The 27,636-nt window shown below is 40.0% G+C and overlaps 1 protein-coding gene and 2 long non-coding RNA genes across 12 annotated transcripts in view; 2 read left to right on the top strand and 1 right to left on the bottom strand.

Annotated features, from left to right (window-relative positions):
- LOC148133124 (uncharacterized) overlaps positions 1-13,342 on the top strand; it is a 69,692-nt gene extending 56,350 nt beyond the window's left edge. Inside the window, exon 3 of the long non-coding RNA XR_015746483.1 lies at positions 12,906-13,342. This is a non-coding gene — a long non-coding RNA (uncharacterized LOC148133124). The remainder of the gene's footprint in view (positions 1-12,905) is intronic.
- Positions 13,343-15,216: 1,874 nt separating this feature from the next.
- Positions 15,217-21,613, bottom strand: LOC148133123 (uncharacterized). 2 transcript variants are annotated; one of them, XR_015746482.1, is made up of 3 exons: positions 21,264-21,613; positions 16,145-16,239; positions 15,217-15,644 (listed from the first exon to the last, which is right to left on the bottom strand). It is a non-coding gene; the product is annotated as an uncharacterized LOC148133123 (long non-coding RNA). The 2 variants fall into 2 exon arrangements; XR_015746481.1 differs by lacking the exon at positions 21,264-21,613 and having other exon boundaries at positions 16,145-17,628.
- A 3,355-nt stretch (positions 21,614-24,968) lies between these two features.
- DNAJC10 (DnaJ heat shock protein family (Hsp40) member C10) overlaps positions 24,969-27,636 on the top strand; it is a 40,384-nt gene continuing 37,716 nt past the window's right edge. Inside the window, exons 1-2 of one of the 9 annotated variants that reach the window (XM_087949619.1) lie at positions 24,969-25,209; positions 27,458-27,568. The gene's annotated coding sequence lies outside the window, so the exon portion shown is untranslated. Of the gene's footprint in view, positions 25,382-25,748; positions 26,657-27,190; positions 27,348-27,457; positions 27,569-27,636 lie in introns of those variants that run through there. The other 8 variants (XM_087949615.1, XM_087949613.1, XM_087949616.1 and 5 more) reach the window with 8 other exon arrangements.

Here is a 27,636-nt window from a genome sequence, read left to right as displayed (position 1 = left end):
ACTCAACGTGGAACTGTTCTTGAAAACCACCTGGAAGTTACAACTAGTCCAGAATGTGGCAGTGCACACAATATTGGCCACCTCTAGATTTGCCCACATTATACCCCTTAGTGCAAGTTGCACAGGCTCCCTTTCCTTCTGGTTGAAATTCAATTTAGAAGTGATGCTGGTCATCACTTCTAAAGTCCTACATGGCACAGTTCCAGCTGATTTGAGAGACTGTCTCTGTTTGAGAACTTCTGTTCATCCCATGAGATGGAGAGGGTAGCTACACTCCAGGGTAGCTACACCTTGAAATTCACAATCTTATGGGACCTATGAAATGTGCCCTTTTTATTACAGCCATAGAATACTTTTCTTTTTGATATCCAGCAGGCCCCTACTTTTATCATCTTCTGGAAAGTACATAAATAGCTGGCTTTCCCCCCAAACATTGGGATAAAATGAAGGAAGAATATTCCTGTGTCCTATATTGGGAAATTTAGTTCTGGCACCAGGTTTCCCTGGTTTTGAGTTTATTGTGGGGAGAGGGGTTTGTTTACATTGTCTGCATATATCATTTTTATTCTTTGCTTGTGAACCATCCAGAGTCTGGTTTAATGTGGGTGGTTATATAAATGTTTTAAATAAATAAGGGAGGGAAAGCTGCTAGCACTATACACACACTAGCTACCCTGCAGATAAAAATGGAAGAAGGGGCAACAATATTCACACAAGCATATACCCCTTCCCACAAGAAAGCAAGGATCTGGGTTTTCTAAAGGCACGTCTACCATGCTTTTAAAAGAACAGCAAACTCAGAACTTAGAAGAAGCCCATATAGCAAAGGAACAGCACTTCAGAAAGGCCCAGTCAGGCCTGATCCTTTCCCAAAAGCAGAAGCCAAAATGGCCATGAAGGATAGTGCTAGGGCAGGGGTATCAAACTCACAGCGTCATGTTGTCGTCATGTGACATATTGCAACTTTTTCCCCTTTCGCTAAACCGGGGGTGGGCATGGCCAGCGCATGACGCATCCAGCCCACCCCTGTGCTAGGGGAAGGGGCACACTTCCAGCAGCTCAAATAATCCGTGGTCTCTAGGCAGATCCCAGAATGGCCACTGAGGGTAGTACATGACATGATTTCCACTGACACAAGAGGAAAATTGGTATTTTAAACTAGAACAATTAATAACCTATCTAATCCATCTCCACTGAAAGCTGGCAATGGGCCAGAGTGACATCCTTTGATTCATCCTTCTGCCAAGATTAATGGGATGTAAAGAGGAGCTCTATACAAAACCTAACATGGTAGGTCCCACTGGGTACTTAACCAACCTGGCTCCCACTGAGAAGACCATCTAATGGGCTTATTTACCTATTCGTGTGGATTTTGAGATTCATCAACCTTGCCTTTTAGAAGGATTTTTTTTTTTATATAAAGTATGACTTTATTTCTGCTTCTTTGGCATCTCTTAAGCAACATATCGTATCATTATGGAAGTATTTCTCTTGTGATTATGTTCTTCATGTAATAATTCTTGTGGTAATGATAACTGGCTTCTCCAGCTGCTGAAAAATAAATGGCTGAATTTTTTTTTTTTTTTTTGTGAAAAAGGAATTTTAATGGTCTTTGCCAGAAATAGCAGGAGCTGAAGTGTCTTATGCAAAATAATATTTTTTTTAAAAAAAAAAAGCACTCAGGATGTGAGTCATTATCAACAGCAGGATAGTTTAAGCATTCTTCATTTTCCTATTGTTACAACAACAAAAAATAAAAGAATTGATACAGAAAAATATAGTTCCTATAAGCTGACCAGAGATCATGTGGCATCCCCGTTCCCTTGTCTTCAGATCAGTGCATTTCATTTTCCACAAATAAGTTGACAATGCAGGAAATAAAATATGGGAAACTACACAACAGCACAACTGGTTTGCTAATTAACACAGAAGGAAAGTGAAATTCACAGATTATAAGCTGAAGTATTTCTTTGGTATCTTCACATCTCATAATGATCCACAGTAGGAAAAAAACACATTATCATAGTCTGCATGGAATGGAATTATAACTAAAACATAATATTTATTTATTTATTTGATTTGATTTGTCAATCGCTTATAAGGTATAAGTATAAACATGAGTAAGAATACAGGAAATAGGTACAAATAAATGGGGACAATAGGACAGAGACGGGAGGCACAATGGTGCATTTATGCACGCCCCTTACAGACCTCTTAGGAATGGGGTGAGGGCAATAGTGGATAGTTTGAGGTTGAAGGAGTGGGGGTTTGAGGATGTAACAACAAAGTCAGGTGGTGCATTCCAGGCATTGACCACTCTGTTGCTGAAGTTGTACTTTCTGCAATCAAGTTTGGAGCAGTTAACATTAAGTTTGTATCTGTTGTGTGCTCTTCTTGTATTGTTGCGGTTGAAGCTGAAGTAGTCATTGACTGGTAGGACATTGTAGCAGATAATACATCTATCTAGGATTGACTGGAATATAATCAGAAGTTTGCAGAACTCCTGCAGTGGGAAAAAAAAGTGAACCTGTACTGCTGAAATATTAATGGAGCATTTGCTTGCAAGTTGTATACAACCCATGCATAATGTCACATTTTATCAGGTCCTGCTATTTGCAGAAAGTATTTTGTTCTCAGTAGAAAGAAGGAAATTGATAATGTTGGGCAAATGAAAACATGGCATTGTGCCCAAAGGATCACTGTGACACAAAAGGAAAGGAATGTATAAGGTGGGGCGTCTGCTATCATGATCATCTCTTGCGAGCTGCTTTGGGGACCTCTTTTAAATGACGGAAGCAGGACATTACTGATTTTATGCATAAATAAATCACAGGATAAATAATGCTTTAAAATCATTTTCATCTTCATAGTTAATCCTAAACTAATCAAGAGCAGAGGTGGTATTCAGCAGGTTCTGAGCAGTTCTGGAGAACTGGTGGTGGAAATGTTGAGTAGTTTGGAGAACCGGCAAATACCACCTCTGACTGGCCCCGCCCCCATCTATTCTCTGCCTCCCGAGTCCCAGCTGATTGGCTGGGTCTTCTTTTGTTGCTCTGCACAGGAGAACAGAGCTGGAAAGCAGGTTAGTGGGGTGGGGAGGGAATGGGGTTTTGCAGTAACCTTTCCCCAGGAATAGGGAGGGAATGGGGATTTTACAGTATCCTTCCCCTGCCATGCCCACCAAGCCTCACCCACCAAGCTATGCCATGCCCATTAAGCCACGCCCACAAAACCAATAGTAAAAAATTTTTTAATCCCACCATTGATCAAGAAGTAAAATTTTATGTTCCAAAAATAACACAAAGAAGATAGCAGAAACTGTTTCTTAAGGTAGTTCTTCTGGAAAAACAAAAGATTCATCTGTGATTCAGTTTTCTTCTTAGCTTGGGAATAATAAAAAAAATCCTGTCACATATGCATTTAAAATATTTTAAAATCAATTAACCTAAGGGAAGAGAAGTAATTAAATTGCAACAGTAAATTCAGATACAGTAAAGTATAGATTACTCTTCTATGCTTAAGCTTGACTTCTCTCTGTGGATATAAAGCAGGAAGCTTTAGAAACTTAGGATAAACTTCTGATTGATATTAGGCTATGCTTTTTAAGCACCTGAGCAGGACTGGTATTTAAAAACAATGTTTAAACTTCATTTCAAAGAGTGTCTGATAAGAAAAATGTATTGGGAATGGGGAGAAGAGAAATGAAATTCTTGCCTTATAAGCAAAAATTTGCATAACCTGAGCAAGCTGATTAATACTTTGGCAGGAAACCATCAAGACTCTTGGCTGGATTGGACTGGGAAGTTTAAAAAAAAAAACCAAAAGAGGCAGTGGCAAAGTTACTTAGATAATGAGATGGGCAGTGCCTTAATTTAATTAATTAAATAAATGCTTTTGTACAGTCATCCAGAAAATTACCCAAATGAATCCTAAAAAGATTTCAACAATAGAGTATGACTCAGAGAAAACTGTAGCTTAATGATTATGGAGGATGATGGCCTTACATCTCATACTCTAAGCTAATGTGAATACTTTTAATACATCTCTCAGGATGTTACCTTACATTCACAAGACTGACAGCTGCTTCCCAGATGGGGAATTCACATCCTTCAGTGTCAAACATGAACTTCTTAAAGGAGAAACTTAATCTACAAATCTCCTTGCTACCCCCTATTTCTACACTTCATACGCTGCCTCGTCTTTAAACTTCTCATCTCTGAGTTTTTCATCAGCTCCATCCAATTACAACTTTTCTGCTCCTCCCCTATCCTTCAAGCAGTTCATCTAGTAGTATGTTGGTAAATGTTTAAGAATCAATTCAGAGGTGGTATTCAGCAGGTTCTGACCAGTTCTGGAGAACGAGTAGCGGAAATTTTGAATAGTTCAGAGAACCGGCAAATACCACCTCTGACTGGAGATTTTACAGTATCCTTCCCCTTCCACACCCACCAAGCCACGCCCACAGAACCAGTAGTAAAAAAAAAATTGAATCCCACCACTGATCCGTTCCATTGTCTCTGCTGTGCCACTAACCATGGAACAACAGATCAACGCAAAGGATGCTGTAGTTTAGTTCTGCTTTCAATTGGCTTGCAAAATTCATGAAAATTGGGGGGGGGGCGTGTGAAACTGATTTGGGGTTTTATCAACAAGTTTGTTGTTATAGAAATGGCTAGTTTATATTGTTATGTTAAAAGTAAATACCTGAGGTTTGACGCTATTATTTTATTCTACTGTACCAAAGGGAGTCAGAAGTCAATGCCTTTTCTTTCTTTTTTCCCTTTGCCTTACACTTTTCCCTTCCCCTTTTCCTTACTTATTTTCCTATTTCCTTATATTATAAATTAATAAAGACAATGGAATGAGGGGGAAGGATAGTTCCAGTGAACAAGGGCAACCATAGAAAAATTCCAATATTATGACAAAATTTAAAGGAAGGAACCTGGAGCAGGTACTCCTGGGGCAGTTGTTTTTGGAGAAGGCAGTCTGTCAGCCTTCAAGATTTTCTCCCTTTGCTTTGCATCTTTTGGCTGTCATAAGTAACGGGGGGAGGAGGGGGGAATGGTTATGGGAAGTGAGCTGGAGGTGTTACAAACCAGAACTGTATAAACTGGGGGGGGGTGTACATTCTTGCTTAGGTTTCTATCCTATGCTATGCGCAGCTGCAACCCTTTATCAAACTATGTCAAGGTCAATGGACAGAAGCCTCATCACCATCTGGAGATGCCCACATGATGATATACACAACTTTTAATTGGATGAGCCAATTGAACTATTGGGGGTGGGAACGTTGCCATTACTTTGTATATGTGATTTATGCTCCCATTTTCTCAGATTCAGAATTCTTTTGTTGCTACCACTTGATTTCCAGTAAAAGATATCTTTTCTCTGATTAAAGGAGTCTAAGTATTTCTTTCATGGATTTTGAATGAAGCACCAGCTGACATTATTCTGAATGTCCACATTACCAGCCCACCCGGAGAATTAATAAATTTTCTTTCAAGGGGATGTGAACACAATGTCAAATCCAGCCAGCGACCAAGAAGACCTGGGAGCAACTGGAGGACAAGATTCTCTGCTACTAGAGGAAGCAGGGGAAGCCGACTTGTTCGCAGAACTAAATCTTGGGGAAAAACCAGCTGTAAAACCCAAATGGTCCCTGGGAGTCGGTTGGAAGGATCCTGAGAAAAAGCCTCCTCCAGGAGTGACCACTACCTGTTGGCATGGAAGAGAGGAGCCATGGCAGGAGAAGGAAAGAAATTTTTTTTTACTAACTCAAGCCATGCATATTCTAAATGAAGCTATTGGAGAACCTCAAACTGATCAAAGGTATGAGGGAGAGGAGGGGGAGGCAGCACCAGCCAGAATAGTCAGAGCAGCCACCCCCATAAATCAACCTGGGCTAGCGCAACAGGCAGCAGCAGCCCAGGGGGCCCCAGTGGGGGGAGTAATTGCCAGAAGACGTAGAACTCCAAAGGTGCCTCCGTTGGAAGTAAAATATGGGGGGGGGGGAATCCCAAGGAGTTAGGATTCTTCCTGGCACAAGTCTGGAGCCATATGGAGGAATATGGAGGGGATTTTTTCCTCAGAAGCAGCCAAAGTTAGATGTGTTACCAGGGCTCTGGAGGGAACAGCTGCAAAGTGGATAGTGACTTTGCATAATGATAATGCCCCTCAGCTGATGAATTATGACCTGTTCATGACTGCGCTGCAGGCCAGGTTTGAAGACCCACTTGCTGAACGTAAGGCCAGAATTAGGATGAAGACCATAAATCAGGGGCAGAGATCAGTGGCCGACTACACCCAGGAATTTAGAGAGCTGGCGTGTCATATTCAAGGCTGGGGAGCCCTGATAGAAGCTTTTTTTTAAAAAAACAAATTTTATTAATTTTTAAAGACATACAAGACATAAAACATAAGAACATAAACCCTCTTTTCTGAAAGTTATTTGTAAATTTTAATAAAACAAATAAAACATTTTATACATCATTGACACATCTCCTTATAAACACGTACATATCCTTTCAAATTTCTCATTATTTCTCCCTTTACTTTTATTCAATTATATTTCTTTTTTATATTTATCTATTATTTGCTTTATTCTCTTCTATCTTTTATTCTCAATTGTCCTAACATTCCTCCAAGGTTTTATTAACTCAATCAAACCTAAACACACAAAAACACGAAACATAGAAACATAAAAAACATCTTTTCTGAAAGTTGCTTAGTCCCGGGTTACAACTCTTCATACAGACACAAATTCAAATTCATATTCATTTTGTATACCATTCCATATCTTATTACCATTTTCAATTTTATGTATAGCTTCTCATCTCTTTTAAACTTTCTTAGTTTTATTTTATTTATCTCATCTCAATTCAAATCATAATATTTATAATTCTTTGTCTGTTCTTTTTCCAGCTATCCATTTATCTTTCTTCTTTAAACAAAACTTCTCCTGTACACTAATTGGAGTATGACGCCTTTATCTCTTTCCCCTACATTTATAATACTTAATATAAAATACATAGCTTACATTGGGATTCTGTTTGGTACATTCTAAAATTATACAATATTATCAATGCCAATACAAATCTATTCATTAATATTAATATTCATTTATATCTTAAACACTTAACATATTACTTCTCAGTTAAATATCATATTTTTATGGGAACGCTTCTATTTTCCATAGTTATTTCCCCCCCCCCCCACATCACATATTTTAAATCATTATTTCATTAAAATGTTCCCTTCTCCTACTTCAAATCTCTCATTTATTTCATTGCCTTCTTTTTCTTCACAAAAAATTTCACTGAAATAACACAATCTAATCATTAATATTAATATTCATTTATATCTTAAACACTTTACACATTTCAATTAAATATCATGCCTTTATGGGAACACTTATGCTTTCCATAGTTATTTCCCCCCCTGCATCACATATTTTAAATCATTGTTTCATTAAAATGTTCCCCCTTCTCCTACTCCAATTCTCCCATTTATTTCATTACTTTTTTTCTTGACAAAAAATTTCACTAGATTACACTAAATATTTTATCACATTTTAAATTACATATTATTTCCAATTTTCTAAGATTATTTCTAAGTACAAATATAAACATACAATCTTATGTACCTTTCCAGAATTCCTTTTTCAATAAAGTTTACCCATTATCTCTAAAAGACTTTTGTTTCTTTGCATCTTTCTCCCCACCATTGAGGCTTCTCATCCCTTCCTTTCTCCCTTGCTTATTCTTCTCCTTGCCCTCTTTACCTCCTTGTCTCTCCACCTCCCTTTTGTTCTTCTGCTTTCCTCCTTTCTGTTGTTTTCTAACATAGTATCCACTTTTCACCTTATTCTTCTCTTTTTTGGTTGTTTTTCCAAGTCTTAAAGTCCCCTTTTCCTTTTCCTCTTCCTTTCCTTCCCCAACTAAAGTCACTTGTTCATCAAAAATGGCTTCTTCTTTATCCCAGTGATCCTGTTGCGCAGTCAGCTTTTCATAAATACAAACCGCCATTTCTAAAAATTGAAAAAGAGTGCCAAGAGAATCCTTCCCTTTTTGTTCTTCTTTTTTATATTTTTGATATTCAAGTTTCAATCCATCCACAAGTGATGCCATTATAGAGAGAAAGAGTTTTTTCAAACAACCACCCAAGTGCTTTTAATCAAGGATAGTTCTCAGAAGTTCCAAAATCACCAAGCAATCCAAATAAACTGTTTCTTTTAAGTACTTTCTCCTTCTTCACTTTCTCTTTCTGGGGTTAGTATTTAATCACAAAGTTCCATTTAAAATATATCTTTTAGAAGTCTTATCAATGTTTAATAACTCTTTAAAATTCTAGGCAATCTTCTCCTTATTTTCAAATTTTGCTCCAATTTTTTTCCCTCTCTCCCTTCCCACTCACAGCAAAAAAGGTTTTTTTTAAAAAAAAAATGTTCAGAAATCCTTATCCCTTCAGCATTTAATTACCTCCAATGCAGATTTTCCGATTTCTCTTATGGTTCCATCTGCTGTCACGTTTGGAAGGAGAGTGAAAAGAAAGAAAAAAAAAGAAAAAACTTTCCCTTTTAGAATTCCATTCGCCGCTTGTAACTCTCTCTGGAAACAATTTATCTTTGGCAACTTTCAAGGTCCAGGGTACTTTCTCTTACTTTATCCCGGTCAGCAAAAACCACTTTCACTTCTTCACAACTCTTCCGACTTTCTTCCTCCTGCACAATCTTATCCAGCTGCAGGTTTCTTTGTGGCGGCCATTACTGACCGCCGCTCCTCCGCCTGGGAAAAGGGGGTTTTGCCGGCTGTGGAGGGGGTCTGCAACACCCCCAAACCCCTATCCGGATCCCCCCTATCTTCAGCTGCCTCTACGGGGCAGCTATATCCCCCAAATCCAAAAGGATCGGGGGAACCTTGGCGGCGAGCGCAGCAGGGATCGCATGGTATCACGAATCCCTGCCGCTGCCGAAGCCTTGCAAACCGGAAGTCCCCCCTGATAGAAGCTTTTAAAGATGGGTTGAATGAAGATGTATATCAAAGCTGTATTGCCAGAAGAGACCCCAGTGAGCTGCAGCTGTGGTACGTGCTGGCAGCAGAGGTGGAAATTGATCTGAACCGAAACAGACGCTGGGGGGAGGGGGTTGGTTGGAGCAAGTCCTCCCCCACCAGCCCTCGAGAAGCCTTAAAACCTCAAAAGGGAGGAATGGAGGCAAAACACAAGGCCACTGCTTGCTTCCGATGTGGGAAGGAAGGTCACCGGGCTGCAGATTGCCATGCCAAGCTAGAACCAAAGGGGGCACCAGGAGGAGGAAGAAAATGTGAAAAAAACCCAGCAAAGCCTCGCAAAATGGCGCTTAAAGCAGAGGAGGTTGTAGAGATCGCCCCTCCGAAAGGAGAGGAGCTAGGAACTCCAACCTCTTCTGAAGAGAGTGAATCTGAATTGGAAGACGACTCACTGGTAAGTCCAAACAAGGGCCCTATGACCATTCCAGTGAGATTAAGGGTACCCACATTGGGAGCCAAAGGGGAAGTGCTGGCCTTGTTAGACTCTGGGTGCACAAGATGTGTAATCAGCTCGGAGGTAGTGGAGAAAATGGGCTTAAGGCTGAAGACTTTAAAAACGCCCATAGCCTTTTGCCAATTGGATGGATCGGTAGCTGGGGGGGCCCTGCACATTTCATAACGGAACCAATAGAAATGATGATGGAGAAGCATAGAGAGACTTTGTGTTTTATTGTGGGTCCTGGGATGGAGCGGCCCCTAATACTGGAGTTGCCCTGGCTCCGGAAATGGAACCCCACATTGATTGGAGGAGAGGGTCATTGCGCATAAGTACTGACCAGCGCCCAGAAGTGGAGGGGCAATCTCAACCGAAACTCAAGAATCCCACTGAACTGGCCTCCACTGGCACCAAAAACCTGAAGGGGGAGGAGAAAATTCCAGAGGAATATTGGGACTTAAAGGAGGTATTCAGTGAAAAGGCCTCGGATGAGCTCCCCCCCCCCCACATCGTTCAACAGATTGCAGTATTGAACTTTTACCTGGGGTAAAACTCCCAAAACTGAAACTGTACTCGATGACACTGCGGGAGCTAGAAGAGCTGTGGTCATTTATCGATAAGAATTTGGAACGTGGTTTCATCCAACCCACTAGACCCCAGGTAGCAGCCCCAGTATTGTTCCGTGAAAAGAAAGATGGCTCCCTTCGTTTATGTGTTGACTATAGAAACCTGAACACTACTTCAGTGGAGAACGTGTACCCCCTCCCCTTGATGAAGGATATGTTGGCCCACTTGGCCAAAGGGAAAATTTTTACAAAACTTGACTTGAGAGAAGCATACTACCAGGTTCAAATTAAGGAAGAGGATGAATGGAAAACTGCTTTTAACTGCCCAATGGGTTGTTTCCAATTCAATGTTCTTCCATTTGGCCTACAGGGGGCCCCTGCAGTATTCATGCAAATGATCAATCAGGTGTTGCATGAACATCTATACAAAGGGGTGTTGGTTTATCTTGATGGTATTCTTATCTACACGGAGACTTGTGATGAACACGTGAAACTAGTGCGGTCAGTTCTGGAAAAACTTCGAGCTGCTGAGCTGTATGCAAAGTGTGAATTCCACCAGGAAAAAATTGACTATTTAGGTTATTGCATCTCACATGATGGCATAGAAATGGATCCATGGAAGGTTCGTGCCGTTTTGGAATGGGCCCCTCCCCGCACCAGGAAACAACTTCAAAGTTTATTGGGATTCGCTAATTTTTACCGTCAATTTATCCCTGCTTTTGCGAAGATTGCAATGCCTATCACAAATCTCCTAAAAACCAAAGGGGAGGTGAAACCAAAGCCTAGTAAACCACTGGAGTGGTCCATGGAATGTCAAGCCGCTTTTGAAAAGCTGAAACGACTGTTTGCTGCTGAACCAGTACTCAAGCACCCGGACATGGATGCTCCTTTTGTAATCCAAGCCGATGCGAGTGACGTAGCAGTCGGGGCAGTGTTACTATAAGCAAACGAGACAGGGACTCTGCAACCGTGTGCATATACTTCCTGTAAACTAACTAAAACCGAAAGAAGATGGGCCATCTGGGAAAAAGAAGCTTTTGCAGTTCATTGGGCTCTGTTAACCTGGAGGCATTTCTTAGAAGGGGCAAAACACCCATTTTGGGTGTGGACGGATCATAAAAATTTGGAGGCTTAGAAAACGCCTCAGAAGCTGTCTTCCAAGCAAGTTCGCTGGGCGCAGTACTTTAAGAGCTTTAATTTTTCATTGAAGTATATTCCAGGGGGGAAGAACTTCATGGCAGATGCTTTATCTAGATTACTTCAACATAATAGTGCTCGCCAAGAAGTGGTACAGCCGATTGTCCCAACCAAACAGTTGGCAGCTCCAGTGGTTACCAGAGCCCAGAAAAAGAAGGAGGTTGATTTATCAAATGATTTGACTGCACAATTAAGAGATGCTCTAAAACTTGATGATTGGTTCCTTGCTCACTCAAATAACTGTACGGTTAGAGATAGATTGGCATGGGTGGGAGCCAAATTATGTGTGCCAGCGAAGCTGAGAAACCAAATATTACAGCAAGCTCATGACTCTAAAGCCGCTGGTCATTTTGGATTCATGAAAACCTTACACTTGGTTAAAAGGCAATTTTGCTGGCCTACCTTGAAAAATGACATTGAGACTTATGTAGCTAGTTGTCCTATCTGTGCCTCAGCCAAACGGCCTCCTGGTAAACCAGCAGGCTTACTACAAAATGTGGCTAGACCAACAGCTCCATGGAAGGAAATCTCTATGGATTTTATAATGGAATTACCTGAAAGTGGGGGGAATACAGTTATTTGGGTAGTAACCGATTTGTTTTCCAAACAGGTACATTTCATGCCTTGTCCAAAAATCCCATCTGCAAAAACATTGGCTAAACTGTTTATTTTACATATCTACAGGTTACATGGGGTTCCTGAACGCATAATCTCAGACAGGGGTGTCCAGTTTACCTCAAACTTTTGGAAGGAGTTCCTGAAGTTATTGGGCTCCACCCAGGGCTTAAGCTCCACCCACCACCCACAAACCAATGGGGCTTGTGAGAGAACTAACTCGGTATTGGAACAATATCTTCAATGTTATATAAATTATCAGCAAGATAATTGGGCTGACCTATTGCCATTCACTGAGGTGGCATATAATAATTCGGTACATAGTAGTACTGGGTTTACTCCGTTTAAAGTGGCTTTGGGACAAGACTTTGTACCCATACCCGAGCTTCCACAGGAGAAACCTAACATTCAGTCATTAGATGAATGGATAACACAGCTCCAGCTTACCTGGCCGGTTACCCGTAAAGCATTAGATGATGCTCATCAAGCTCATAAAAAATTTGCAGATGAAAAGAGAACTCCACAAAAACCATATCAAGTGGGTGACAAGGTCTTTTTATCCAACAGATATTTGCAGACCACACAAAAGTCAAAAAAGCTTGGACCTAAGTATGTTGGACCTTTCTCAATTGAACGAATTGTGAACCCTGTGGCAGTCCAACTGAAATTACCAAAAACTCTTCGACGGATCCACCCTGTTTTCCACATTAGTTTATTAAAACCTGAACATACCTCCGACTTGAGACCAACTCAGGTTGATCTCCCTGTACCATTGCTAATTGAAGGTGAACAACATTTTGAAGTTAAAGAAATTTTGGATCCTCAAAAACGAAGGGGTCGACTCCAGTATTTGGTTGCTTGGAAACATTTTCCTCCTTCCCAGGCTGAGTGGGTGAATGAGAAGGATGTTAGAGCTCCTACACTTATCAAGGCATTTCGTACTAAATATCCTGATAAACCCTAAAAAATTAGTATGTTGCTGTTACATGTATATTTTCTATTACCTTCTATTTTTATCTTTTTTAGGACTAACGTATCTTTTCCAGGAAGGCCGAATGTCAGTCTTCAAGATTTTCTCCCTTTGCTTTGCATCTTTCGGCTGTCATAAGTAACGGAGGGAGGAGGGGGGAATGGTTATGGGAAGTGAGCTGGAGGTGTTACAAACCAGAACTGTATAAACTGTGTGTGGTGGGGTACATTCTTGCTTAGGTTTCTATCCTATGCTATGCGCAGCTGCAACCCTTTATCAAACTATGTCAAGGTCAACAGACAGAAGCCTCATCACCACCTGGAGATGCCCACATGATGATATACACAACTTTTAATTGGGTGAGCCAATTGAACTATTGGGGGTGGGAACGTTGCCATTACTTTGTATATGTGATTTACGTGCCCATTTTCTCAGATTCAGAATTCTTTTGTTGCTACCACTTGATTTCCAGTAAAAGATATCTTTTCTCTGATTAAAGGAGTCTAAGTATTTCTTTCTTGGATTTTGAATGGAGCACCAGCTGACACAGTCTTTCAAATAATTTAATCTTATGCCATATAAAGCTTGTAAGGTACCAAGAACCTTCAATTATGTTCAGAGAGCCTACTTGCAGCCAGTGCAGCTTGCAGAGTGGCAGGGTATATTATGCAAAAGTTTCATAATTCAAGTCTATTTACTTTCTTATAACCTTTCTATAAATTAATAAACGGGTAGTCCACTTTCTTTTTCACAACTATATTTTTTCAGTGACCTGCTGAACAGCAAAAATTTGCTCTGCAGAAAGCCAGACTGTAGTTTGGCTGAACTTTTGTTTAAATTCTTAAATTTAAATTTTGCTAACACCTTCCCGGGCACACTTTTAAAAATCATTTTAAAACATGCACCTTTTGTAACTTTGTAGAACGTCAAAGAACACGAAATGAATGCTTCTAAATATGTAACCTGAAAAGGGACTGAACTTAAATGCAGATACTAAAACACTAGAGAAAATATAAAACAATTAAAGATTAATTACTAAATTGTTCAAGTACTATGCATTGTAGAAGACACTACAATATTAAATGCTATTTAACTTCCAAACTATTAAATGCTAAAATAGTTGGTTGTACTTTTATATCATTTGTATATCATACCTTTAAATTTTATATATGTCTAAAACTCAGAAACTTCAGATAAAATTAAGAGAAAACTTAAAAATAGAGAAAACTAGTCCGTGGTGATTTAAGTGCTGTTGTGTCCTCCCTCTTGCAGTGCCTGGAGGCTGTTAGGGGCTGGATGGGAGCAACAGGTTGAAACTAAAGCCTGGGAAGACCGAGTGGCTTTGAGTTAGGGGTTCATTGGCTCAGGGAGAATTGCCACCTTTGGCCTTTGATGGGGTGGCACTACCCCAAACAGACCCTGTGCATAATCTGGGGGTTCTCCTGGACTCACGACTCCTGCTCAAAGAGCAGGTGGTGGTCATGGCCAGGAGGGCCTTTGAGCAACTGCAGGTTATGCGCCAGTTACGCCCTTTCCTGGACTAACAATCCCTACTCACTCATGCCCTAGTCACTTCCTGTCTTGACTATTGCAATGTGCTCTACATGGGGCTGCCATTGAAGAGCATCCAGAAGCTCCAGTTGGTGCAAAATGCAGCAGCCTGCATGGTTTTGTGCAGACCCAGCTGTGCACAGGTATCACCTCTCCTGCAGGAGCTGCATTGGCTGCCAATTTGCTTCCGGATGCAATTCAAGGTGCTGGTCGTCACCTTTAAAGCCCTTCATGGCTTGGGATCATTATCTGAAGGACTGTCTCTTGCCAGTCACATCTACCCAACCCATCAAAGTGGAGAGGCAGGGACTGCTGCAGGTCCCATCCCTGAGTGAGATACACCTGGTGGGACCCAGAAGGGCCTTCTCCATGGTGGCTCCCTCTCTCTGGAACATCATTCTCCCAGAGATTAGAACGGGCCCCTCTCTAATACTCTTCTGGAAGGCGCTGAAGACCTGGTTCTGCCAGCAGACCTGAGGAACCCAGAGTTGGATGGAGCCCATTAAATGGCTCATATGATCTACTGTCACTGGAGCAAGTGGATGGGGGGTGGGGTGATTTTATTATATTACACTATATTTATTTGATTCTTTTCATTAATTTTATTGTTTTAAGTGTGGTTTATATTCTGTAAACCATCTTGAGTCGCCATGGGCAAATAGGCGGCAATATAAATTCAATAAATAAATACATAAATAAATAAATATTGCTATTGCCAAAATATATGGCTGATTCATGACTCCCTTTAATTTTTTCCCATTATTATGGCTACTGCAGGTGGGATCCCATAAAAATAATGAATGACACACAACAGAATGAAGAGTTTTGTTTTATTTAAGGGATAAATCCAATACACATACAAAGAGAAGATCATTTCCTGATCAATTGTGATCACCATCAGCGGGGGAAGTTTTGACATTTCTGTTCAAAATTGCTCCATTCTCTTTTCTTCTCCAAGCTGTCCTCCCATAAGGTTGAGGTACAATTGCTACACTCTGTGTTTGAATGCTGCTCAAGTTAAAAAAAAATCCCTTGTTTCCCTTTTTTGATATCATATCTGATGGTTTACTTGAAAAAAGAGAACCAGAGGATCTTCTGATTAGAGGAAAATGTTATTTTTGACAGTTGCATATCTTTCTTAAGTGGGAAAAAATTAGTAGCTTTGCTGTCAGTATTGGAAATGCTTCTGATTGTTAAATCTGTGAGTGACTTTGTTGGAGAATGTATAACAGTGAACCGAAGTACTGAAATGAAAATGAAATGAAATTTAAATTCCTATCATTTAATTATAAAATGGATTTGTGTAATAGTGCCAAAAAAGAGCCAACTTTACTTTGCTTGGTAGGATCCTGTTGCTTAAAAAACATTTTATCTAACCCATTTAAATTACAGAATTATGTGCTCATTATCCCACATTATCCCAAGCCTACATATAAAAATACCTAAGACTTTTTAGGGCTTATATATTTCAAATAACGTGAATATTTAGGATTAATGATGCAGCCTTCAGAAATAGATCAAATGTATTAAAATCTCTTGAACAGCATTGGTAGGGGCAGATGTCTCAAAAGTTCTTTTTAATAGAATACCATAGCTTAAGGCATGAGGTAGCCTAGCGGTTAAGACTGGAAGGTTGGCAGTTCTAATCGAAGTACCATGTGATGGGGTGACCTCCCATCCTTGCCGCAGCTCCTGCCCACCTAGCAGTTTGAAAGCATGCAAAAGCAAGTAGATAAATAAGTACCATTTTGGTGGGAAGGTAAAGGCATTCCATATGCATCAGTGTATAGGCATGCTGGCCACATAACCTTGGAAGCATCTTTGGACAATGCTGGCTCCCTCGGTTAGGAAATGGAGAAAAGCACTAGAGTCAGACAAAACTAGGCACTACAGTTGGACAAAACTTACCTTTACTTTTTTTTAACCAGTTTTATGATTTTATATATTATTACTGGAAACTTTTTTAAATTCAATTTGGAGCCTGGATATTGTGAAAAATTTAAACCAAGTAAACAACTGAACATGATATCTGAAAGGAAGATGCCCAGAGGAGAAATTTCTGTACCTGTATCACCCTTATTTGTAGAGATTATAACTAACTTTGTGGGCTACTGCTGCATAAACCTAAAGAGGACCATCAGATGATAGGTGAAAGCCAGAAACATTTGTCTGCCTAAGGAATTTTTCTTCTTTGGAGCTGAGTCACACAACCTGAATTCCTTTTCTTTCTGGAGTATCAGAATTTGGTTGTTCATGCAGGCTACTATTTTTTTTTCCAGAATGCCTCAAATATTTTTTTAAAATGTGGTTGCTGTATTTTTATAGGCTAAAACTAGCACTTTAGGCTGTACTTGGAAACTCACTGGTAGTTAAAACCCACAATATTAATATTTGCTGTTTGGCTGTAATCTGCCATCACACAGACTGCTTTATTCTTCTGCACCAATTGTGGTTTTATACTAGCCATCAAAAAGCAGCCTCAAATAAAGCACGTTGGGGCAGTCTGCTGTAGTGATAGAAAGGGCACGAGTCATAACTACCAGGGCCTTTTGTTCCAGATTGGCCACAATTTTGGTAAAGCTGAGTGAAGTTCCCACAATCTCCACCTACAGTACTCCTTCTGGGGTGGGTGACACCATGTCCAGAATTATGAAAGAGAGACAGATGGCTTCTTGGCAAACAGCAACTCTACCATGATAGGATTCAAAATCCTATCTAGACTTCAGTCTCTAGAAGCTGAGACAAAATGTCTATATAGATATCTGGCCTAAATACCTGCAATTTGACAGATCGAATCTCACCAGGCTCAGGGTTGACATAGCATTCCCTCCTTCTGAGGTGGGTAAAATGAGGACCCAGATTGTTGGGGGCAAAATGCTGACTCTGTAAACCACATAGAGAGGGCTGTAAAAGCACTGTGATGTGGTATATAAGTCTAAGTGCTATTGCTACAGCAGGTTGGAGATGTACCAAGAGCATACTGATACTTCTTTCAAATCTTATGAATAACTTGTTTCAAGCAGATGGCAAAACAGGGATAAGGAGACTAAACCCCGCTGCATCATAAATAGAATTTCCTACTGGGCCAACCTTTTTCCTCACCATTGACTGATTCTGCACTGATAAAGGAATGGAACCACTGCAGAACAATTTTCCTAAATTTACTTTAGATGGGCACCATGATAAATAATGAAAGGTCAAGAATGGAAGGGCATATTCCTCCCGTCCAGGTCCAATGCTATTTCTGTCCATATTCATGCCTGAATCCTAACTGAATTATTTTGTAGTTAAAGCCATACCTAAAAAGGTTGTATATAAAGCAGTAGTTGTTCAATATAGGATGGGCCTGAGAGGATGCAGCACTATCTCTTTCCCTGCACAATCCCGTCTCCCAAAGAGGCCATAGACCATGTCCCAGATGAATCTATTACCACATATGCCAACTGAAGAAGCAAGGAGGGACATGGATCCAAGCCACAGATGGCAAAGATTGGATCAGAATACTTTTTTTTCTGCTTCATCTGAGATGCCAAAGCAAATCCCAGATCGCCCTTCAAAATGCTACCTTGGCAATTCAGATCCCTCCCATGGAGACAAGACTTAATTAATTTGTCTCTGTAGGCAAAATGCCATGCAATCCCATCAAAGCAGCATGGTGGCAGATATTCCTTGCCGCTCATTTCCAACTGGAAGGCTCCCTTAAATAGTGCTACTGGATACTAGATGAATAAATGATAAAGTAAGGTTGGAAAAGTACTGACACTCTTCCGAGGTGTGGGCTTGAATATGAACTTGCTTGGTCATGATCACTTTTTGTTTTCATTCCCTGGCACTTCAAGCATTTACTCTGTCACTTCAACTTTTGCAGCAATTCAGCAAACTAAGGAGCACCCCGAGGTCAGAAAATAAGAGAGGCTGCTCAGAGGCAATCATGTCAAATGCAATGCTCACCTCCTAACCATAATTCTTAACGAAGTACTCAAAAGAAATTCTTTCCCTGCAGCAGACTTTAAGCTTATTTTGTGTTGGCTTTAATTTTCATTCGGCTACAAAACTCAATGCTTCTCTTGTGAGATTCTATAATTTGGGATTATATTTTGCATTTATCATAACATGTGGGACCATTATTATCTTAATTTCATTAAATTACTAGTTTGATAATAGTTTTAAATAACTGTGAGAAACTTCCCTCTGTGGATGCATTTCAACAACCCAGTTTTCTTACAAGCATATTTGTTCAATTGTAATGTGGGATGTTTAATTTTTACCTAGCACAATGTATGAACAGAATTGTGTGGTTGGTTTATGCACTGATGCTTTATGTGAACAACAAGCCAAATTTTCTGCTCTTTTGTGAAAATGTCAAGGTTGGGGAGGAAATCACTGTAGCTTTCTTTTAAGCCATTGCTGTCTTGCTGAATATTCTTCACTGCCTTGATACAAAACTTTCTGTCTCTTTCTTCAAGCTGAAACAACTTTTTTTAAAAAATAAATTGCCTACGCAATTTGTACAATTTCAAAAGGCTTTATCTATTCACCGTGTAATGTCTTTTCTTTTTTGCCTTAACAGAAACGTTAATCTTATTAGCTATATTTCAGCTTTAACTGAGACTTAATAGAGAAGTTGTAATATGCAATTTTTATGACATCAAATGTGAATCAGCAATTACATGTATAGAAAGTTAATTATGAGCCTGTCAGCTATAACCAATGTCCAAAGAAACCACAAGGTAGGCTTTCAAAGGAAAAAAGATAAATGGCCTATCAACAATACAAAAAAATTAAAAACATTCAGACAAAAGATGCTTTCAACTAGAAACAGTATAAAAATTGAAAACCACTGGCGAAAAGTACACAATAGTCCTTAAGCATGATTCCCAAGACTAGTTTGTCTTAAATGTTCCTTATACTAGTGTATAAATACAACAACATATTGGACATGAGTTGCATTTGTTTTGTTGCTTCATTCTGTCCCACCCCAGCAACAATTTCTGTTTATAAATCTTGCAGTTTGAATTAGAAATGTGTCCTGAAAGTACAGCAGGCCAATCAGTCACTAAAGACCTGATTTTTATCACTCTCAGCCTTCTGAGACATTACATCATAGTTAGTGAGGTTTTGTTATACTGATCTTTGTCTTTAGCATAGAAGGAAAATGTCTATGCTTTCAGTTTGAACATTAAAAATATACAAGAAGGTCAGCAAAAAAAATTAAATGATATTTTGCAACTTTCCTAAAGGGAGGAATAAAAATATTCAGAACAAAATTGCTTCTTCCCAATAACTTAACACAAACAGTATTTTCAGTCTGAAGTCAAAATTACACTCATTAAAATCTCTGGGGAGATTCAGAGTCAAGGACAGTTAGCATCAGGCATCGTAGCTCCATTTTCAGAGCCCACTAAACAACATTTCTCAATATTATTTCACTAACATTAAAAAAAAAAACAGATAACCATGTTTTGTTATTACTAAACTATGTAAATGATAGAGATGTTTGATAAATACTATCAATTTATTTATTGGATTTATACCCTGCTCTGTAACCAAAAAAGCATCCTAGCCTCTTAAATCCATTCAATTAACAAAAAATGATGTGTGTTTATCATCAAAAGTACTCAATGCCAAGGAAAGCAAGGTAAAGAAGGAAGAGAGGAGTTACTACTGAATCATGGCAAAATCTGTCCATCCATTCTGAGGACAGCCAATAAATATATTTCTTCCAGTGGTGGGATTCAATTTTTTTTTACTACGGGTTCTGTAAACATGGCTTGGTGGGCATGGTTTGGTGGGCATGGCAGGGGAAGGAGACTGTAAAATCCCCATTCCTCCCCCACTCCTGGGGAAAGGTTACTGCAAAATCCCATTCCCTCCCCACCCCACTAACCTGCTTTCCAGCTCCGTTCTCCTGTGCAGGGCAACAAAAAAAGTCCCACCCAATCAGCTGGGACTCGGGAGGCAGAGAATAGATGGGGGCAGGGCCAGTCAGAGGTGGTATTTGCCAGTTCTCTGAACTACTCAAAATTACTACCGGTTCTCCAGAACTGGTCAGAACCTGCTGAATACCACCTCTGATTCCTTCTCTAAAATTCCATCTTGAATTAATGCACGAAGCATGGAAACAATTGCTTCATCTGGAGCAAATAAAGCAGTATTTAAAACAATGGTGGTGTTTCCCCCATCCCTCCTAAACTCTATTTCTCCAAACGAAAACCATGTTCATTCTCTAGGGCTTGGAAAGGCAACAGGCGAAGGAGAACCATTCATGCGCTCTCTGGATCAGGGCTATTAAACTCGTGGGCCGCAGGCCAGATGCATCATGTGCTAGCCACACCCACACCCAGCTTAATGGAGGGGGGGAAAAGTCCTGATACACCGCCATGATGACATGAGTTTGACCCTCCTGCTCTAAATGCTTCCCCTTGCTAGTAAATTGCTTCCCAAGCTAGTAATTGTGGGAATACTTGTTTTTAATCTATTCATTAATATTGCTGGGGGATCATTACTTGGGAATTCCCACCTTCAAAAAATAGCTTTTCTTTATAGAGGAAAAAGTCAACAGCATTTGAAAGCAATCAATGGCTCAAAAATGATCAGAACAAAATTGTCATACAAATACACTTCTTAAAAAAAAAGAGGTTGCTGTTACAATTGAATTTATCAAAAACATGCTTCGCCATATGACCAACTTAACATAGATTGCTGACACTATTTGAACATATTTCAACAGTACTGACTTTCTCAAAGGTACATTCACTAAAAACAAATTGGCTCTTCCAATTGAACATCAAAGACAGGAAAATTAATCATGCAAGTCCACTGATCCTTAGCCAGAATATTAGGAAAAGGCTCGCTACTAATACCTTGCTATGTCCTGTCCAAAAGTCTTGATTCTGGAGCAAGTACAAGATTTCTTTTGTTGCCTTTTACGGTTTCCTTTTTGAAGATTTAAGCTACAAATGAATGCTCATTTTGAAGGGTAGAAGCAACTCTGACAATTTCTCATCAAGTCCTCAGATTATTTTATCTGAAGAGTATTTATATAAATGCTATAGGTTGAAATTGGTTAAACTGTGTTTTTATTTTTATTTTTTTTCTTTGTGGTATATGTGTAATAGAAAATGCAGTTGATTATACAAAGGATATGAGAAAATAGAAAACATAATGAAGTAGAAGGGATTATGTGGGAATGTTAAATATTTATAATGAATGTATTATATTTTTGGCTAAATGGAAACAAAGAAAAAATATGAAATGATTATATGAATATCTCTGTAATATATATAAGATATATCGTTAGATGGGGGGATATACAATGTGGATCCTATATTAATCTTACTTTACTTTTACTCGTTTTTTCTTTCATTGACTGTAATTATATATTGGTCTTGAGAAAGTTATAGATGATAACAATACATAATGTAATATAAAATAGGTGGTAAGCTGAAAATGGAAATAAAAGGAGATAAAGAATTGAAAATATATGTGAGGATGAAATGATTTTGATATTGAATTAATGAATTGAAATATGAAAGGGAAATTTATCTAAAGATTAGTTGAATGGATAATAATTTGAGATGATATTAATTAAGAAAGTTGAAAATGTAACTATGACTATGTATAAATATTGTAATCTGGAACTACGTTGCTCATGTGAAGAGATGTGTAAAAAATAAAAACAAAAAAACTTTGCGGGGGAAAAAAGAGTATTTATCTGAAGCGGACTGATAGAGAGGAAACAAGGCCATTGAACTCAGAGATATTTACATTTTAGGATTTTATTGTATGCTGAGAGGGAGGATGTAAGTAGTACAAGTGGGAATTCAGCCAAAACTCAAAATATACAACCCTATACATTACACGTCTTCCATATGTTGCCGAACTGGTGCAAACTGCTAAAGCCGGTATTACGAGAGACATAGTTTCTGCAGAATGCTGTTACCTACTTATTTAAAGAGGCCTTGTTATGTTTAATAGGCTTTACTGGCACAGATGTTCTCCAGTTTAGAGTCACAGCAAGGTAGTACTGTTGAGTATAGGACAATATTTCCTAAACTAATAATTGTGCAAATACTTGCTGTTGTTTTTAACCCTATTCATTAATATTGTTGGGAGATAATCTGGGTGGGCTTTTTCCCCAGGAAGTGACAATGGGGGCTTTTGTCCATACAGTAGAAAGTCAACAGCATTTGAAAGCAATCAATAGCTCAAAAATTATCAGGACAAAATCTTCATACAAATAGATCACTAAATAAAGAAGTTGCCATTACAACTGAATATATCAAAGATGTTTACCACATATATCATTTAACAGATTGTTGACTCTGTCTGAACATATTCCCCACGTAAATCAATATGAAAACATGTACATATTTTTGCGGTTGTCTTCTAATATATGCATAGATATAATATATGCAAGTTATTTTTCATAAATACCTATTTTTGTTGCATTTATCTTCAATATTCAGTTTGTGCACAGTTTGAATTCAGGTATTTGGACATTTACTTATATTTGCATACTAGTTTATGAACAGATTTTTGGATCTGCAAAATGTATAGGCTTCCACTGAATCACAAACATGTTTCTAATATCCATGCTCCTAAGTGGACATTTGTGAAATATACAGTGTCAAAGAAAAGTTTAAGTCCAATAAATGATTATGAATTATGTACATATGTTGCAACTATAGGCACCTAAACATATATTGTATATCTGTATTAGTCAGCATGGTAAATGAATCAAAGAGATTTTGTTTTCAAAAGTAACGTTCACTTGAAAGGATCTAGTATCTTAGATATATGCAATAGATTTGATAAAATTTCTTTTTATACTTCATAAAAAAAAGTTTCTCCCATCAGAAAATAAATGTGATCAGAGCGCCCTCTTGTGTCTAAGCACTTGTATTGTCTAACAAAGAAAACCACTGCCTAGCAAAATGCACCTTGAAATGAATTCTTATCTGGGGCTGCCATCTGCACAATGCCATAAAATTACCTGTTTAAAAAAGATGAAGTACAGCCTGGTTTGACCTGGATTAGAATACAAAGTAATTCTCATTGTTAAAAAGAAAATCCTGGGCTAGAAAAATAAATGCAAACTTGGTAAACCTTCTTAAGATTTGGTTTGGCAATATAATTATTTTAAATGTAACTTTCTCCATTGTTTATGCCTGAATAATATGTTTAAGGATACTTACATAGTTGAAAAAGAAAGAAGGAAAAAAAGGCTCCTCATGATGTACAATAGCTATGCTAAGAGCAGGAATACTTTTTTTTCCCCTTCAAGGGCTGTTAAGTTCTTGAATAAAGGCTTTAAAGACAAGTAATCATACTTGGGACTTCTGTTTTGGGTTCCTTACAGCATAAAGGGCTGAACATACTCATCAAATTGCACTAACTGCTGTTTCCAAATCTTACAGCTAAAATGTGTAAGGATCACTTTCAGTAGTTCTGCCTGTCACGTTTCCCAATTAACTTTAGTTCTACTTTTATAGAGACAAAGGCCACAACAGACCTTTCAAGTCTCTGAAAATTAGCAAGACTTAGAACTTCTACGCAGAAGAATGCTTTGGCAAAATTTATCCAGCTATTTGATGATTCCACCTGGAATAATACTTTCCCCCAGCATGTCTAAGACATTAATGTAACCATCCTACCTTTTCCAGAGTATCAGGCTACAAATTAAGAAAAGGTCATTACAGGTAGTCTTGACTTACAACCACAACTGAGCCCAAAATGTATGCTGCTGTTAAGTGAATTTTGCCCCGTTTTACGACTTTTGCCTCAGTTGTGAAGTGAATCACTGCAGTTGATAAGTTAATAGCCGGTTGTGAAGTGAATCTGGCTTCCCCATTGAGTTTGCTTGTCAGAAGATCACAAAAGGTGGCCATATATATGATCTTGGGACACAGCAATGGTGATAAATATGAACCAGTTGCCAACCATCTGAATTTTGATCACATGACCCTGGGATTGCTGGAATGGTTGTAACTGGGAAAAATGGTCATCAGACACTTTTTCCCAGCACTGTTGTAACTTTGAATGGTCACTAAATGAACTGTTGTAAGTTGAGGGCTACCTGTATATTGCTGGCTATCCAAGTCAAAGACCAAGCTTATGGGACGACATTACGGTGCCCAACCCCCTGTATTCTTTATTAACTCTCACTGTCCATCCAGACCTGAGGACTTTTTGTTTTCAAGTCAGAATAACACCTGGGGTCCCAGCCTAAGACCAGAGCTCCTCTGCTTCCCCTATCTGGGAGAAAGCCGTCTTACATCCCTAACCAAGACAGAAGCTATAAGGGGTGAAGTCCAGCCTCCTTCCCCGGCATTAAACATGCTTTGCTGGGATCTGGCCATGGTTTATTTTATTTATTTATTTATTTATTTATTTATTTATTTTGATTTGTCAATGCTTACAAGATAATAGGTATAAGTATATACATAGTTATGAATACATGAAATGGGTACATATAAGAAAAATAAAAGAGACAATAGGACAGGGACGGTAGGCAGGTTGGTGCGCTTATGCACGCCCCCTTCTCTTTGGGTGTGGGAGTGATGAGCAGTTGTGTGGGATGTTAATGAGCAGGGCTGCAAAAAGCCTTCTCTCTCTTCCCACCCAATAATTTGACAGCTATTGCTATTAAATAATAACAGAAGAAAGCAGGAAAAAGAAGAACGGGGCGAGATATCTCAGATTCATCTATATGGAGATACTTCCCCCCTCCCCCAATCCATCCAAACAAACACCTGTTCTGAGGGCTTAGAAGCAAACAGCCACAACCTCTAAGGAAACACAGCAAAGGTAAAAGTAAAGCCAGGAAAGGGGCCGTTGCCCAGGTACAAAAGAGGCCAGGGATCTCGCGTCTTTCCGGCGTGGAAGTCGCCGTTTTAAACCAGTGGAACAGCTCACCTTCCGATGGGGTGGGCGCTTCATCCCTGGAGGTTTTTCAAGAAGAGACCGCGCAAGTCACTTGGTCTGAAATGATATAGGATCTCCTGCTTGAGCAGGAGGGGTGGGGTGGGAGTGGGCTGGACTAGAAGGCCTCGAAGGTCCCTTCTAGCTCTATTCGGGTTCGGATTGGGGTTTGAGCAACTGCTAACTACTTGTTAAAAGGACAAAGAAGCTCCCCCCCTTCCTCCCCGGTCAATCGCATCGGGTTTGTCAGGAGGTTTACTCTTCGGAGTAAATGCCGCATAAACGGAAGAGGCGGCTAATAAGGAGGCCGCGATCTCGCTCTTGGCGCCGGGGCTGGCTTCGGAGCAGCCATGCGGAGGGCCCCTGCTCTGCACTTCCTCCTCCAGAGCTACTTTATAAGTTTGCAGGATTTGAGGCCCACACACACCCACACACCCCAAATCCACCCTAAGATCGCCCCCCGGGAGACTCGGCGGTCGGAGCAGCAGCCACGTCAGCCCGCTTGCCTTTCCTAACCCCGCCCGCCGCCGCCTCCGGCCGCGAACCGGATCCGCCGCCTCGCTTTTCCTCGTCTTCGCCGCTGCTCCCGGCTGCATCTCCGGCTCCTCCCCCGCGCCGGCACCAGCAGGCAAGGATCCCCCCTAGCACCAGGTAAGGGCTCCGGCTGCAGCTACTTCGGCTCCACCGCCCCGCGGCCTGGGCAAGATAAAGAAAGCTGGAGCCGCTAAACATCCTGGCTTTCCGGCTGTCCCGATCTCAGTCCGGCTGCTTGCTGGAGAGTCTCTCCCGGCTTTCCTTTTCCGCTCCCTTCGTTGGAGGGCTTGGTTTGTCTCCGCTTCTTCGTCTCCGCTTTCCTTTTCCACCGGCCGGTCCCCCCTCTTCTTCTGAGTTTAGGCCTTCTTTTCCCCACCGCATCCTCCTCCGCAGCCCGGGCATGGCTTGCTCGTTTTAAATGCCCGCCGCGGCTTCTGCACGGAGGCATTTTCTGGTGTATTTTTAGCCTTTCCTCCAAGGTTTTCAGGCCGGGGGGAGCCATTGCATTGTTTCTCGAGAGGCTGCTACTCCGCTTCCTATCCATTATTGGTGGCTCCCTCTCCCTCTCTCTTTTTGTAGGAAAAAGCCAAGAGTTTTGCAATTAGAATGTGATTTTGGCCGCTTTCCCTCGGTCCTCCACCCTACCCTAACCCCAGTGGGATGTCAGCACTACAATTCTCTCCTCCTTAAGTGTTATGGAGAGAAACTCCCAAATTAAAGTTGGAGCTACAGCTAGTCCTCTACTTAGGACCCCCAATTAGAACCCAAAACTTCGGTTGCTAAGTGAGACAGCTGTTAAGTGAGTTTTGCCCCCCTTTTCTTGCCACAGTTGTGAAGTGAATCACTGCAGTTAAGTTAGTAAGACGGGCTTATGGACTTACATTGCTAAGTGAAACATTAGTTAAGTGAGATGTGCCCCACTGTATGACTTTTCTTGTCCCTGTTGTTAAGTGAATTGCTGCAGCTGTTAAGTTTAGTACAGTTATTAAATGAATCTGACTTTCCCATTGAATTTGCTTGTCAGAAGGTCGCAAAAGTGACACTGCAATGGTCATAAGTATGCATCAGTTGCCAAGCGTTCTGAATTTTGATCACGTGCCCATGCAAAAGTTGTAACTCTGAAAAGCGCTCTTAAGTCACTTTTTCCAGTGCCTTTGTAACTTTGAACCATCACTAAATGAACTGTTGCAAGTTGAAGACTATCTGTATAGAGGGGTGATTGCTTTGGATGATAGCTTCCATAATCTTTTGCCTTTGTCTTTGCTGGCTTGGACTGATAAGAATTGCCTAAAGATGTACCTGCGTGGCATCAAATTGCATGCCCAAAGCAGCATTTCTATTATTTCATCAGTCTTCCACAAAGGCAAGGTGGGTTATTAGTGATCCAGAAAGGACTGGCAGGACCCAGATCTATTAAGCCTCAAGAAGATAGCAGCTCTGTTAATATTTTTAAAGGATTAGGATGGCACCACAACCTAGGATGGAGGAATGTTAATACAGTAAAATATCACTTATATTTCCCTTATTTTTTTTCAAAAATTTGTTTTTGAAGATTTTAGTATGTAGTCTTTCACTCATTCTGCTGTTGATTTCTCCTCAGGGTGAACTACATGTGAGTGCATTTGATCATTTCCTGTAGCCAAGATTCATCTGAATCTTGTAAAGCTGCTTTGCTGGAGTGCTTCTGCCTTTAAGCCACAAGAATAAACAGGTGAGCCTTTTCCTTACTATGCAGGCATTCGTTCTTGGCAGGGTGTAGCTTTGTGTGCACATACTCAA

This window comes from Notechis scutatus, chromosome 1 (genome assembly GCF_049901735.1).
Source record: "Notechis scutatus isolate UNSWTSFEM ecotype Mainland chromosome 1, rNotScu1.2, whole genome shotgun sequence".
Classification (NCBI taxonomy): Eukaryota; Metazoa; Chordata; class Lepidosauria; order Squamata; family Elapidae; genus Notechis; species Notechis scutatus.
Note: the sequence above shows the minus strand (reverse complement) of the source record. Positions and strands in the feature narration are given on the sequence as shown.